This window comes from Sciurus carolinensis, chromosome 1 (assembly GCF_902686445.1).
Source record: "Sciurus carolinensis chromosome 1, mSciCar1.2, whole genome shotgun sequence".
Lineage (NCBI taxonomy): Eukaryota > Metazoa > Chordata > Mammalia > Rodentia > Sciuridae > Sciurus > Sciurus carolinensis.
In genome coordinates this window covers 59047952-59060577 of record NC_062213.1, presented here as the reverse complement: position 1 = coordinate 59060577, position 12626 = coordinate 59047952, and the positions used below count along the sequence as shown (strand labels likewise).

Sequence of the window (12626 nt, the reverse complement as noted above, 5' to 3'; positions counted from 1 at the left end):
ACTAAAAGTTTCTAAAAAACTCAAATGCTCTATTAAAATACCTGGATATATGTTTTAATTTAAAGATATTAATTCACTAAAACCATCTACTTTAATTTTAAAATTAGATATACATTTCATGTAAATAAAGATTTTAATGACACTATCTATATGTGTCCTTGATTCTCATATTATACATACACATCCATAAATAATATTACAGATCTTAAGAAATTTAATGTTTTCCTGTAACTGAAGACCTGCCATTAAATAATACAGTAAGATTTTAAAAGCTACCATATTTCCTGTGTTCACTTATTCTTATAAAAGCTAATATGTATGGAAATATTCTTGACACTTCATTTAACTTCTCTTTTAAAACAGTTTAAATTTACAGATTTGGTTCTAGGAGATAGCAGATTAAACACATGCATTTTAAGTTAAAATCATGTTTCTTCTTATGTTTACCACTATAAACACTCCAGCATATGTCAAAGGCAATGTGAATTGACCAAAGGTATTAAAGAATACCAATAACTTGGCATTTAGGTAGCCATTTAAACTATAACCAAGTTTCAGTTCTGTGTGCTTAGAAGTTCTTCATTAAGTAATTCTGCACAGTGGCAGAATATTATTATTAAAATGTTACCAGAATATTATTAGAGTTTTGATGTAGGGAAAAATCATATTATGCCCAAAAGTTGTCTCTAGTTTATTTTGACCTGTTTCTTCAAAGTCATTTATTATACCCAGTTTTTGTCTGTAACAAATTATATTTTGAAAATGTATTGTTTTTATACTGGGATCCGTCAACAGTGAAATACAGAGAAAGCTAAAAATGAAGCTCAAGATTTTGTTGAATTTCTCTTTAGAACTTCACAAATTGGCTCTGGGTCCTACTCTGCTTATTATGGCAATTGCTGTTTCAAGAAGCCTTCCAATTTTCTAGAATTTTATGTATGCCAAGTATAATTTTAATACTTACACACTGAAAGCCTCTTCATAAAACAGGTTAGATCAATATAAAAATTGTTTATTTAATGAATTGTGTTTATGTGGGAATGGACTTAAATGGAGATTTGAGAATTTATACAAGATTTCCTCAATGAAGCACATTAACTTCATCATTAAATGGATTTCTCTTTCTGTTCTATACAATGTCAACAGGCAAACCTGCATTCCACAATTTAGAAATCAATTATGAGATACAAAATCAAGGGAGCATACTGTATATGATGGTCGAAGATAGCATTCTATAAACTTGTATAAATATTTGTCAAAAGTTTCACAATGAAATTTTAAGTTAATGAGAAATAATATGTTGTGTGATTCTCAAAAACATTGTTTGCTTTTCAAGTCAAAAAAGAAAAATGCAGTTCCAACCTGTCTCATGGGAATTAACACAATGCTCTGAAATGTTAGTGAAATTTTTATTTTCCTCCATCTTCCTAATTTGGAACTTCCTAAGGAAACTGAGGAAATAAAAAGGCCAGGTGGGCCTGAGAGGAAAACATACATTTTCTAGTCTCCTGTTTCTTCCCTTCCTGAAATCAAGATCTAGAACACACACAGCACACAAAATATACAATTTATGAAAGAACAAGGCAAAGACAGTTTCGGGTAAAGTTTAGGTAATTTCCAAAGCAATCAGCATAGCTTAAAGTTAAGCCATATTTTGCAGAATCCAGCACTGGCAGAAGACAAAATTTTAAAATGCACCATTTTCCTTTATCCTTTTGGAACTCCAGAACAGAATGTTACATTAATGTTGTTTAAGCAAAGGGCAGAACTGGCAAAAAGAAAACCCATACTTTTGTGCAAGCCCCTTTTGTTGTTGGTTCTGAGGTTATTGGACCTGGTTTCATGGACTGCTGGGGCAAAGGGCATCTTTAGTTTGTAATTTCTAGGACTTGGGCTTCCTTTCAGTTTGAAAGTCTTCCGCAGCTCTTCCAGTCCCTTCCTTCTCTTCCTCTTCCAGAACCTATTAGGGCACATAAGGCAGGGATGTGAACTGCGTGGTGCACATATGTAACCAGACCTGAAGGCCGGCAACTGCAGTCCACTCCCAGAGTGTGTACCTGAGCGCAGTGACCACTCTGCTCTTCCGCCCAGCCCACTCCTGCCTGCAGTGTTGCTGTTGTCACACCAGCCGGTGATTTGATAGGCTTGTCGGGTTGCCATGGTGTTGACTTCTTGCCTCTGAGGAGCTGCCCAATGACTGGAGGTCTGAGATTAAAGCGGGAAGAGGCAGCGGCCACAGCGAATTTCAGCGGCAGCTGCAGCAGCTAGAAAGAAGCAAGAGGACGAGGTCTTTAGCCTGCGCTCCCTCCCTCTGTCAAGGCTACCAGGGAGGGAAGGAGAAGAAAGGGTGGACGGTTGAAATGGTGACCACTGGAGGCCAGAAGACACAACTGAGGGGTGTGAGACCCGCTCACGAATCACTCATAAGAACTCTGCACACGCTGAGAGGGGAAATCTTCAGAATTCGTTATTATTCACACAAGACATTACCCCGGGGTGGGTGGGGGAACTAAGAGTACAAAGGTGTTCAAAGGGTCCTAGGTGGTTGATTCATCTCTTCCTACACCTCACCCTTCACTGGGGCAGTGCAGTAATTTGAGAAATAAAGAGGCACTCTACGGAGACCTTTCAGTCCTGGAAACTAACTTATTCCGAGAAGAGAAAGTGCAATTAGACGGCAACCAAGTGAATGAAAGTAGTTGCCAGGGATGGCGGTCGGCGGGGCGGGGGCTGGGGGTTGCCAGAGAGTGAGTGCATGTGCAATGCACTACCCCAGACGGAAATTGTAAACTAGGAAATGAAAGGGAAAGAAACCGCTTCTGTTATAAATTAGTAGGTAGGTGAAGGTTACGCAAAGAAGAAAAGGGAAAGTAAAGCTGTTAAAAGAATAGAATAAAACCCCTGGGAGTTCAACTCCAAATCCCCCCTCACTCCCCAATCCAAGGGGAGTAAGAGGAGGAGTAAAAGAGAGCATTCTGGTGTGATGAGAACTCTCCGGAATGTCTGGAGGGGAGGATAGAAGTGCGAGGGTAAGAAGACCCGGGTGCTAAATAAATGGCAGGAGAGAGGAATGGGGGGAGGGGAGGAAGAGGACAGGAATAGTCCACGATTCACCGGAGGGACTTAGAGATTCAGAAGAGTGAGATTCCAGTAGGAGGAAAAGAACAGAAGTTAAGGCACTTAACGTTCAGAAAGAAGAAAACGACCATAGTCAGTACAAGAGAAGAAGGAAAAAGGTGTATGCTGCTGAAGGAGGGCATGGGGAGGCAACCACAGTCAACTGGAGGGAGCCCTAGACAAGGAGCAACCGCTAGGACCCGGGGCAGAAAGGACAGAAGATCCTGGAGACGGGCAGTGGACGGGAGCACTGCCGGGCAGGACCTGCGAGCTGTAAGCCAGGTGCCGCGCAGTCCGCGCCCCGGCTCCGGGCGACGCAGGGACTTTTCTGGCAATGAGAAGAGCTGTTCCACCAGCCTGCGGGAGTCACAATTCCCCGCGAGTCCCAAACACACGCCTCACTAACTACTTTACAGCCACTTCCATTGATTTTCTTTAACAAATAAACATAATACTCGTTACAGCAACACTTCCTCTTGCCGCAGCTAGAATGCCATAAGCTCTGATTGCTGCATTTCTCTGGACAGCAGTTTTCACATCTTCAAATAAATCGTTTTCCTTCACTTCAAATTTAGGGAGACTAGTCCTCCTTTCTCTATGTAATTTGGGGATTACCTTTTAGACTAAGTAGAAAACAGGTCCATTCACAACTTTGTAAATCGAGTAGGGGTCACTCTTCTTTTATTTGCATATTAATTTTTGCTAATCAGAAGTAACTTAATTTGGAAAGAAAATGCCGGCAAAGAACTCGACTGATTTGCATCAGCAGGGAAATTTACAGAAGTCCAGCAGGCACACCTAAGCTACTTCCCTTGAGTTATCTCTAAAAATATCCCTTTAAAAATAAAGTATTTATTTTAAAGGAGCCCCCCCGTCAAACGCCGTTTGTGCTCGAGGTTCTTCCATACATGTCAAAGGGTTGTTGAATTATTCATTATTGTAATTACTATCATCATTGTCATTATCCCCTTCCATGTGGAAATAATTTTATTATCGTAATTTGATATCTGAAGAATTTCCTGTTAGTCGTTTGATAATCATTTTTTTCTGCTGAAAAGAAAAGTTTTGTTTATAAATGAGATAGAGAAAATGTTTTAAATGCTTTGATGTTTGCTATAGATTTCCGTTTATCTAATCGATCGGAATGCCAATAAAATCGATTAAAGGTTTAGTGTTTTACAAACAACCATTTTGTGCTTTTTGATTTTACGTTCAGAATGATTTTAATAAAGCTAACGTTTTCCTTTAACATTCTCCCTTAAAAAAAACCCTAAACCTTCATCGTTTTCCCTTTTATTATTAGAAGTTGCCACTTAAAGTTCTCCTAATAGGAAAATACACACAAAATATAAGCAATGGCTGAAATGGTTTAAATTTCATTCTCTTGTTGCTCGAGGTATTTAAATAAAGCCCTTTAAAATCTTGGTGAATTATATGCGATCATTCAGTGATTGCGGAATATTAAATTAAACTTAGATAAATCCGCATTGAAGGAGGCAGCACCCAATCCTGAATTTATTTCCCATTTTCTCTAACAGCATCACTGCGCTCCTCTCTTTGCAATGACAATGTGCCAAATCTGGGCATTTTGAAAACATTTTCCATATGCTTTAAGAGGGGACTGATAGACAAAGAAGAAAAGGAGATGATCTTTTTGCTCTGAGGTATATTTTCTTTAACATTTTTCTCTTAGACTTTCAGTAATAATCATTTAAAAGCAAAAGTTAGAAAATCATTTAATGCATTGTTTTTGCTTTCACCTTTTTCTTTCCTATCTTGTAATTTCTTCCTGAAATGGAGTTTTGGTGAACATTTAATGTAAAGCTATCTTAGATGGACCTTGACAAACAATATTTTGTTTGAAAATCTTTGACTAATTTAGTTACTGCTAGTTGTCTTTTGTAATTAAAGATGGATTTAATTATACATTTTGTAACTTGTATCAGATGGGCTGTTTGTTTACTGTAGGGTTTAAGAGTGCTTTTGTGTCAGATAATTAGGGACATTACATACAACAGTGGTGGCTTTTATTTGACTAGAAGTATCTGCACGTTTATCCTGGAAATGTGGATGTTTGGATGAATGCAATGTCCTATTTTAAAATGATTTTATTTGGTGACTGGGGTTCAGTATATTGTCTACACAGTATTTTGTTGACTGTATATAGATGCTTTTAAGTTTAAAAAATCACAATTTTATCTTCTGTTCAATGAAATTTCAGCTTTCTTTCTCTTTTTTTCTACTTGTCTATCTTTTCCCATTTGGATCCTCTCTTGGAGCTCTTCCCCAGACAGAATGTAAAATTTTCATTGGATACTCTTCTGGAAATATATCTATGTATGTTTGAGACTGGTGTCCTTATGATCTTGGGTTTGGATGGTGTGAGTGTGTGTGTGGGAGAGCAGGATGGTGATGAAGGGGTCTTCATAATTTGCATAAGAGCTGTGAAAGTGCTTGTCAAGTTAGTGAACTGCTATTGTTTGGGAAGAGTCCTGTCTGATTTTGTTTATAAACACTGGACTGGTTGCCTAGAGGGAAAAGAGGTCATAGCCCTGTCTGAGCTCTGACCTGGGAAAGGCCAGAGGGCGTCTGACTTCTCTTTCTCTCTTCTCCTCTCCCTTAATTCTTCCTTCCTCACACCCTGTATAACTCCTCCCTCTTTCCCCATTCCTTTCTTTACCTGTGTCTAACTTTACATAATGATAGCCCCCCAAAATAGTTCAGAACCTATGGGGGGGTCTTAAACAGATTTACTCCATGGTAAAAGTAAAAAATGGACTTTAGGAAGAGAGAAATTCACATGGATATGGAAGGACAGAGACCCTGGAGCAGGAGGGGGACATTTTATGATTTAAAAAGAAGACTATAAAGGAGATAAAAGCAAGGCTGGAGGAGGGGAGAGACTCAGGGATGGATTTAACTGCCCACAGATACTACATCCATACATACACACTCAAAATGTCTCTCCCTTTTTGAATTTCATTTTCTTTAGCTCACTTTCACCATCAAAGAGAATGTCTATTCTCCATGTTATGTCATATTATAAATCCCCCTTTGTTATTTCTCAAAAAATACACTTTGTTCATAGTAATGAGATTTGCTTCTTCTGCCACACACACAAACACCTACCACTATCACGTGAATTATTTCATTGTAAATATAATGTATTTGTGACATCTTCTCAAACAAACCCTGCACTTTTCCATCCACTCTTAACTTCACATCTCTCCCTCACAGACATCACCCCCAAAGCCAACTCTAATACTCTCTCCTTCATCACCCACCACACACACACACACACACACACACACACACACACACACACAATGACAGTCATTGATTCCAGGTTTAAGTGTGTTTTGGAAGTTGCTGAGTTAAATAAAAATGTTAGTTAACACTCCTTTGTTAAAAAGCCCCCGGGTGGAGAAGACCCAACAAAAAGGAGAGGAAGGGGGGGACTGAAGATCTTAAAGTGTCTGGGGTGATATAAAGGGTTCCCCACACTGTAATCTTGTAATACCTCATTTCAAACTGAGTTCATCTATAGACCCCGGAAGCGCGGTCGAAAGACTGGAAACCTTTTCCCCTGGGGCTGGAGTTGGTTTTGAGCAGGAGGGACAAGGGCAAGCGGGAGATGGGTATTTATTAGTGAAATGGGGAGGGGAGGGCAGAAGTAGGGAAGAACGGACAGCTGAAAACTCACTAGACTGACTCTAAAGCCCGGAGTGTCTTCGGAGTAGATTTGGGAAATAAAATGCGCTAAGGAAAAAGTCTAGAAGTGGAAATTACCTTTTGTCCCAATGTTAATCACTCCTTGCCTCCACCACTCAACACCTAACCACCTGGTAGCTCGTTTTGGTTCTCCACCAACTCGGCGCTCAGTGTCAGTGTCCGAGTGCTCTGGAGTGGACTTGGCTCTACTGGGGTCGCTTTGGAAAGTGTAGAAGAGGGTGTAGGGAAAGTTCTCCGTGCGGCCGGGAACCCTCTGCTTGTTTCACTTTGAAATAAAAGGCAGCCAGCGTTCCGTGAGGGCTGCAGCGGGTTCGTGCAGAGTTTAGGGACGGCGGAGTGGGGGAGGGAGAGGGGGAGTGGGTTGGGAGACAGGGTCAAAGGTGGACGACAAGGGGTCCGCAGGGACCGGTGAGCACCAGCTGCGTTTCCTGGCGCGAGGGACCGAAAAGGAGGGCGCAGGGGGCCGTGGCGCAGAGACGTAGCCAGGTCGAGCTGCGCGGATCGCGGCCGCGCCCGGGAGCAGCCCTCGGGCTGGGCTCGGGCTCGCCCGCCTCGCCGCGCCCCTGCCCGCGGCGCTGCGCACAGCGCCTAGCGGCCCACCCCGCACAGACCTGCGGGCGCTGCTCCCCAGCAGCCCTTCGCACGCGGGCGCGCTCGGAGGCCAAGCCCTGGAGGAAACTCTTGACTCTGAGCTAGTCCCTCTCTGCCCCTTCCCCTTAGCCCATTAACCCCCGACCCTCACCCCCAGCCTCTTCTTAGGAAAGAGGTGAAAGAAGATGATAGAGGGAGAGAGAGATGATTAAAAACAACACACACACACACACACACACACACACACACACATACGCCTTAGGAGGGGAATACTCTCCAGTAAAAGGGATTACAAAAGTGGGTACCCACTCACAAATTCTCTTTTCTTTTGTTTTCTTACTTAGAATTCAATAACCGCTTTTCTTAACCCGAGAAACACACACACACACACACACACACACACACACACACACACTTGTATTTTCCAAGGAAAGATGGAAGATGCAGAGAAGAAATAGCCACCAAATTTTTAAAAATGATTTTCCTGATTTGACTTTTGTTGTTTTGACATTAATGACATTAATATTATTGATGATGCTTCAGGGAGAAGAAGGCAAAGAAATAACTTGAAAACGAAATGATCATCATTTCCCTATTCTTCCGCGGCAGAAATAGACCCCTTTCTTCACCTGAGTCTGAAACAGACTTATTGTTCTCAGGTGTTTCCTTCATCATACACATTTACCCGTCTGCAATCGCAGGAAATGGTTTTTCCATCAGTGAGCTTGTACACTGAGCCCTCTCCAGCAAAGGGCTTGATCTTTTCTGATTTGAACCTGAAAGTTTCCCTGCCTTCATTTCCCCTCAGTCTCTTTAAACTCCCCCACTCCCCTTCCCTATGCAGACACCTCAAATAGTTTTTTAAAGCCAGAATGTTTGCTCTCTGGGGTGTTTTTCAGTAAACAGTAACGCTACATAAACACCTTTTTCACTTGCAAGTTACAGAGAATTTAGATTTTACCCCTGTGTACATGTATGTTTTTTAAGGCACATGGATAAACCCCACTGAGGTGCAATCAGATACTGCTAGCAAATTGGTGACACAGTTGCTCTATAAAGGTGGGGCTGTAAACCAAGTAACTTTAAAATTTTGGAAAACGGTCCACTTTGAGGAAATTTCTTCCTGAAGAAGTTTAAAATGGAATGGAGCCTTTGGAGAGGTAGATAATTTTCTTTCTGTTAATGTTTAGTAGCCCTGGTTTCTGAAACACTGCTACATACACCAACTCCAAATTCCTAAGGTGGTGATTTGCTTTTTTCTCTTAATAAAGACCATATCTAGGTTTTATTCTATGCTCCAAGCATAGACTTGGACTTCCATGGTAACCTTAGCCAGTTGCTGAAGGCAACCAGCTCCTGATCTGGGCCTAGGTTTGCTCTTTTGAGGACTATGCTTTTATCCTCCCAGGTGTTTGTTTGTTTTTTAATTCCATTTGCATCAGTTCTAGGATTTTTTAAATGTCCACTAATAAGGCAAGATCTTAGGCCCAGAAAGATACATGTTTGCAGTCTCTGTAGTTTCAAGTGTTTGTGCAATAAACTGTTCTGTTGGTATTTGGTACATTTGTCGCTTAAGGCCTGAGACAAGGTTTTGAAGCAGATCCTGGTAATTCAGAACTTCAAAGGCCTGTCAACTCAAAAGCAGCTGATGTCTCACCTGTCCAGAAAGCTGGACATTGCAAGTATTTCCTGTTTTCAGCTCATTTGATTTGTTCTCTTTCCTTCTTTCTACAATTCTTGTTTTTGAAATACTACATAAATGGTGTCTACTTGTGACCTCTGGTGTAGTAAGTGGTGTATCAAGATGCTGAGTAGCAATACATATACCTATATACACACACACATGCATACACACACCACATACAGTAGGGGGTATTTAAAAGTATGCCTATTCCGAGTTTTAGTTAATTATCTTTTAATGAAAGTGTCACTCATATTCACATCTGTAATATTGGAAAGAGATAATTAGATTTTCAAATGAGAATCAGTCACCTTAAATTTTGCACCAGAAAATACCAAGTATATTTCATTCTAATGAGATCTGTAGTGGGGTTTTAAAATTCATCATAATGTGCTTCAAGAAAGATAACTCAACAGAATCGAAAGATGAAAGGTTTTTTTTTTCCCTAAGTCTTCTTAAAGCTATTACATTGAACTTATGCAATTCTGATAAAATATTCAAGAATATTACATAAAGGCTAGAACTGTACCCCTAGTATCAACCTTGCAACCATCACTTATTCTCATTTGGAAGTTTACTTTGACTAAACTAACCACTTCCATTCCCCTTGCCCTGGGTTTTTTCTCCTGCGTATGCAAGCGAAGAGACCTGTTTAAATAGAATGCCTGCGGATCCAGAGTGCAATTCTTCCTTTGAAATAGACTGGGCTGAACGGTGTTTGCACACAGCCAGGCACCCTTTATTTACATACATCTGCATATTTGCTCAGGCCCCTGCTTTTCGTCATTAAAGTGCGTTCATGTGCGTAGTTGAATAAACTAGGCAGAGAAAAGCTCTTCATTACCCTAACTCATATTTCTGCTTAAAGCTCCCTAGTAAACAAATCTGTGGTCGGATAGTAATTACTTTGCCTCATTAAAATAAAAAAAAGAAATCTCGAGTGGTTAAAGGGTATTGCTTAGGCGGTATTTGTTTTATATTCTTCTCTCCTTGGTAGTGGTGGTGGTGGTGGTGGTGGTGGTGGTGGTGGTGTGTGTGTGTGTAATGAAGTTTGAGAGTTGCGCGCAGGGGCGCTTGGGGTGCGAGCCCCGGAGGTCCCCATCTCTTGCCCTTTCCACGGTCGCCTTGTCCCGGGCTCCAGCCGCAGCGCTCAGAGCCTTGGAAGTCGCGAGGCTCCGGGGCTGCTCTGAGTCCCGGCTGCGCGTCATTTGCAGTCTGGGGAATGTTGATCACCTCACTAATTACACCTCTCTCTCCCCCCTCTCCCTCTCCCTCTCCCTCGCTCTCCTCTCTCATTCCCAGAGTGCATATCGGGAATAGACACACAAAGACATGCGCACTCAACTTAATCAGCCATTTTTTTAAACAGGGCTAAAACGATAATAATTAGCAGAATAAAGACATATCGGATTTTCATTTCCTTTCCTCCTTTTCCCAACCCCTTCACAACCAAACAGCGAGACCGCGGTCGGCACATGCTTTAACTCCTCCCGGACCCCCGAGGACCGCTCCATGCCCCCCACTTTCTGCTCCAGCGTTTTTATTTTCACCCAATAAAGTTCGAGGATTATTTTTTTATTTTTTTTTTTATTTTTTAATGAACCCTCTCGTTTTACTTGGATGTGATCAGCTGTAAGTAAAATAAAAGCAAAACAAAAAAGAGGCGAAGATCGAGTAGGAACTGCAGGGGAAATGGAAAGTAAGTTTTTTCTTTAACTTTTATTGAGTAGTTTGTGTTAAATTTAGGTCGAGTATCGATTATCTTTCCAGCCTGATCTTGCACAATCTTTGATATTTCGCTCCCTCTCTCTCCCTCTCCGCCTCTCTCCCTCTCTGCCCCTAGCTCGCTCGCTCTTGCTCGCTCTCGCACACATCCCCTCATCCCGACCATCTCTTCCGCTCTACCCCCCTTTTCTATCTCTTTCCCCCCTTTTTTGGCTCAAGGATTTGCTCTGCTGAGGGAGGGAGAGGGCACTGAGGGATCTGATTTTCCACTTTTTTTGGGGGGTGGGCTACGTTTTTCAGGATTTAACTTTTGGATTAAGTGGCGGATCATCCACGTTTGGCCGAGCAGTTTTCTCTCCTTTTTCCTGTCTTTTCGGGTTCTGCCTTCACCGTGAGCTTGGGGCATTCTGGTGGCGGGGGGAAGCTGTCAGCTCCACAGCGGCGCGGGCACTACCCGGGTCCCTGCTTGCCCCACGCCCCCTAATCCCGATCGGAATGATTCTTTCTCTGCACCCATCCTCCCAAAGTTTGGATGTTGGTTGGTGGGGCTCGAAGCCCCTCTTCCCCCCTCTCTCCCTAATTTATCCTCCCCCGCTCCTTATTCAGCCTCCTTTTTCTTCCTTCTTTTACCCGCCACCCCCCCTTCTCAAGTTGCCCGAAAGGCGCTTAGTGCGCCGGGCTGGCGGAGGCCCTAGGATTCGTATGCACTGGGCAGAGGGTTCCAAGAAGCCGGGGCAGGCGCTGGGGCTAGGGCAGAGACTGCAGGTAGACACCCGCCCGCTGGAGCAGAAGGCGGCGGGCACTGCCGAGGGTTGCTCTAGGCTGCGCGGGCGCCGGCAAACGGAAGGCAGGTCCGTTAGGAGGCGGGATCGCCCGGCCTCGGGGCTGGGGGCCCGGGAGGCTGCGGCAGCTCGCTAGGGGCGCGTTCGTCGCCGGGCGTGCGTTAGACCAGAGAAGAGACGCTCGCGGTTTGGGATTAAGAATCTTTTCCTTTCTTTTTGGCGAAGGGCAAGGGGTCCATGTGCGTGTGCGTGTGTGTGTGTGTGTGTGTGTGTGTGTGTGTGTGTGTATTAAGGGGCTGCGAGAACTGATTCATTCCCCGGGCTCCCCCGCCCCCCCAAAAGGGTTCCATGTCTACAAATGAACTTCACCTCCTTCGCTTCTCCCGGCATCAAGCGCGCCTTCCGGCCGGAGCAGCTAAGAGAAGAGGGGCTGGAATGCGCCGGGTCTTGCCTTTTTCTACTTCTACACCCCCACCCCATTCTTTCTGCTCTTTTCTATCGGAAAAAAAATAAAATTTCTCATGGAATTGTATAAAGTTTCTCTGCCGATGACCAAGTTACAGAAGGTTTCCCATCCTGTCCCCCTTCCCCCAGAAGACGGTGTACTGGTTTGTATTTCTTTTGTTACCTGCAGTCCGGGCGGGGGGCTCCGTTCGGCCGCTTGGGCTGGGGTCCGGCCCAGAGAGAAGGCTCCAGCGAGCGCCTTTGGCCGCGACTCCTCACTTCCGCGCGGTTCTGGTGAGGTTTTAGCTACCGTTCGGTGAGACACCCTCCTTGTAGGTACCAAAGGTTCAGATCGCAAACACGGACCCCCCCCAACCCCGACCCCTACACACACACGGACACACTCACACTCAACACACGCTCACAGACACACACACACATTCTCCCTTCTCCCCCCTGCACCTCCGCCCCCACCTTGCCTTTCCCCTCCCCCCTTCCAAAAAAAAAAGCACACACACAACAACAACCCCCCCCCCCCATCAAAACCAAACAAA

At 43.5% G+C, this 12626-nt stretch overlaps 1 protein-coding gene and 1 long non-coding RNA gene across 2 annotated transcripts in view; one reads left to right on the top strand and one right to left on the bottom strand.

Annotated features, from left to right (window-relative positions):
* Positions 1-1467: 1467 nt before the first annotated feature.
* Positions 1468-12411, bottom strand: LOC124959563 (uncharacterized). The gene is made up of 3 exons (XR_007103979.1): positions 12257-12411; positions 2058-2264; positions 1468-1960 (listed from the first exon to the last, which is right to left on the bottom strand). It is a non-coding gene; the product is annotated as an uncharacterized LOC124959563 (long non-coding RNA).
* The window catches only part of Zfhx4 (zinc finger homeobox 4), a 173194-nt gene continuing 171082 nt past the window's right edge, over positions 10515-12626 (top strand). The window contains exon 1 of the mRNA XM_047517966.1: positions 10515-10820. The gene's annotated coding sequence lies outside the window, so the exon portion shown is untranslated. The remainder of the gene's footprint in view (positions 10821-12626) is intronic.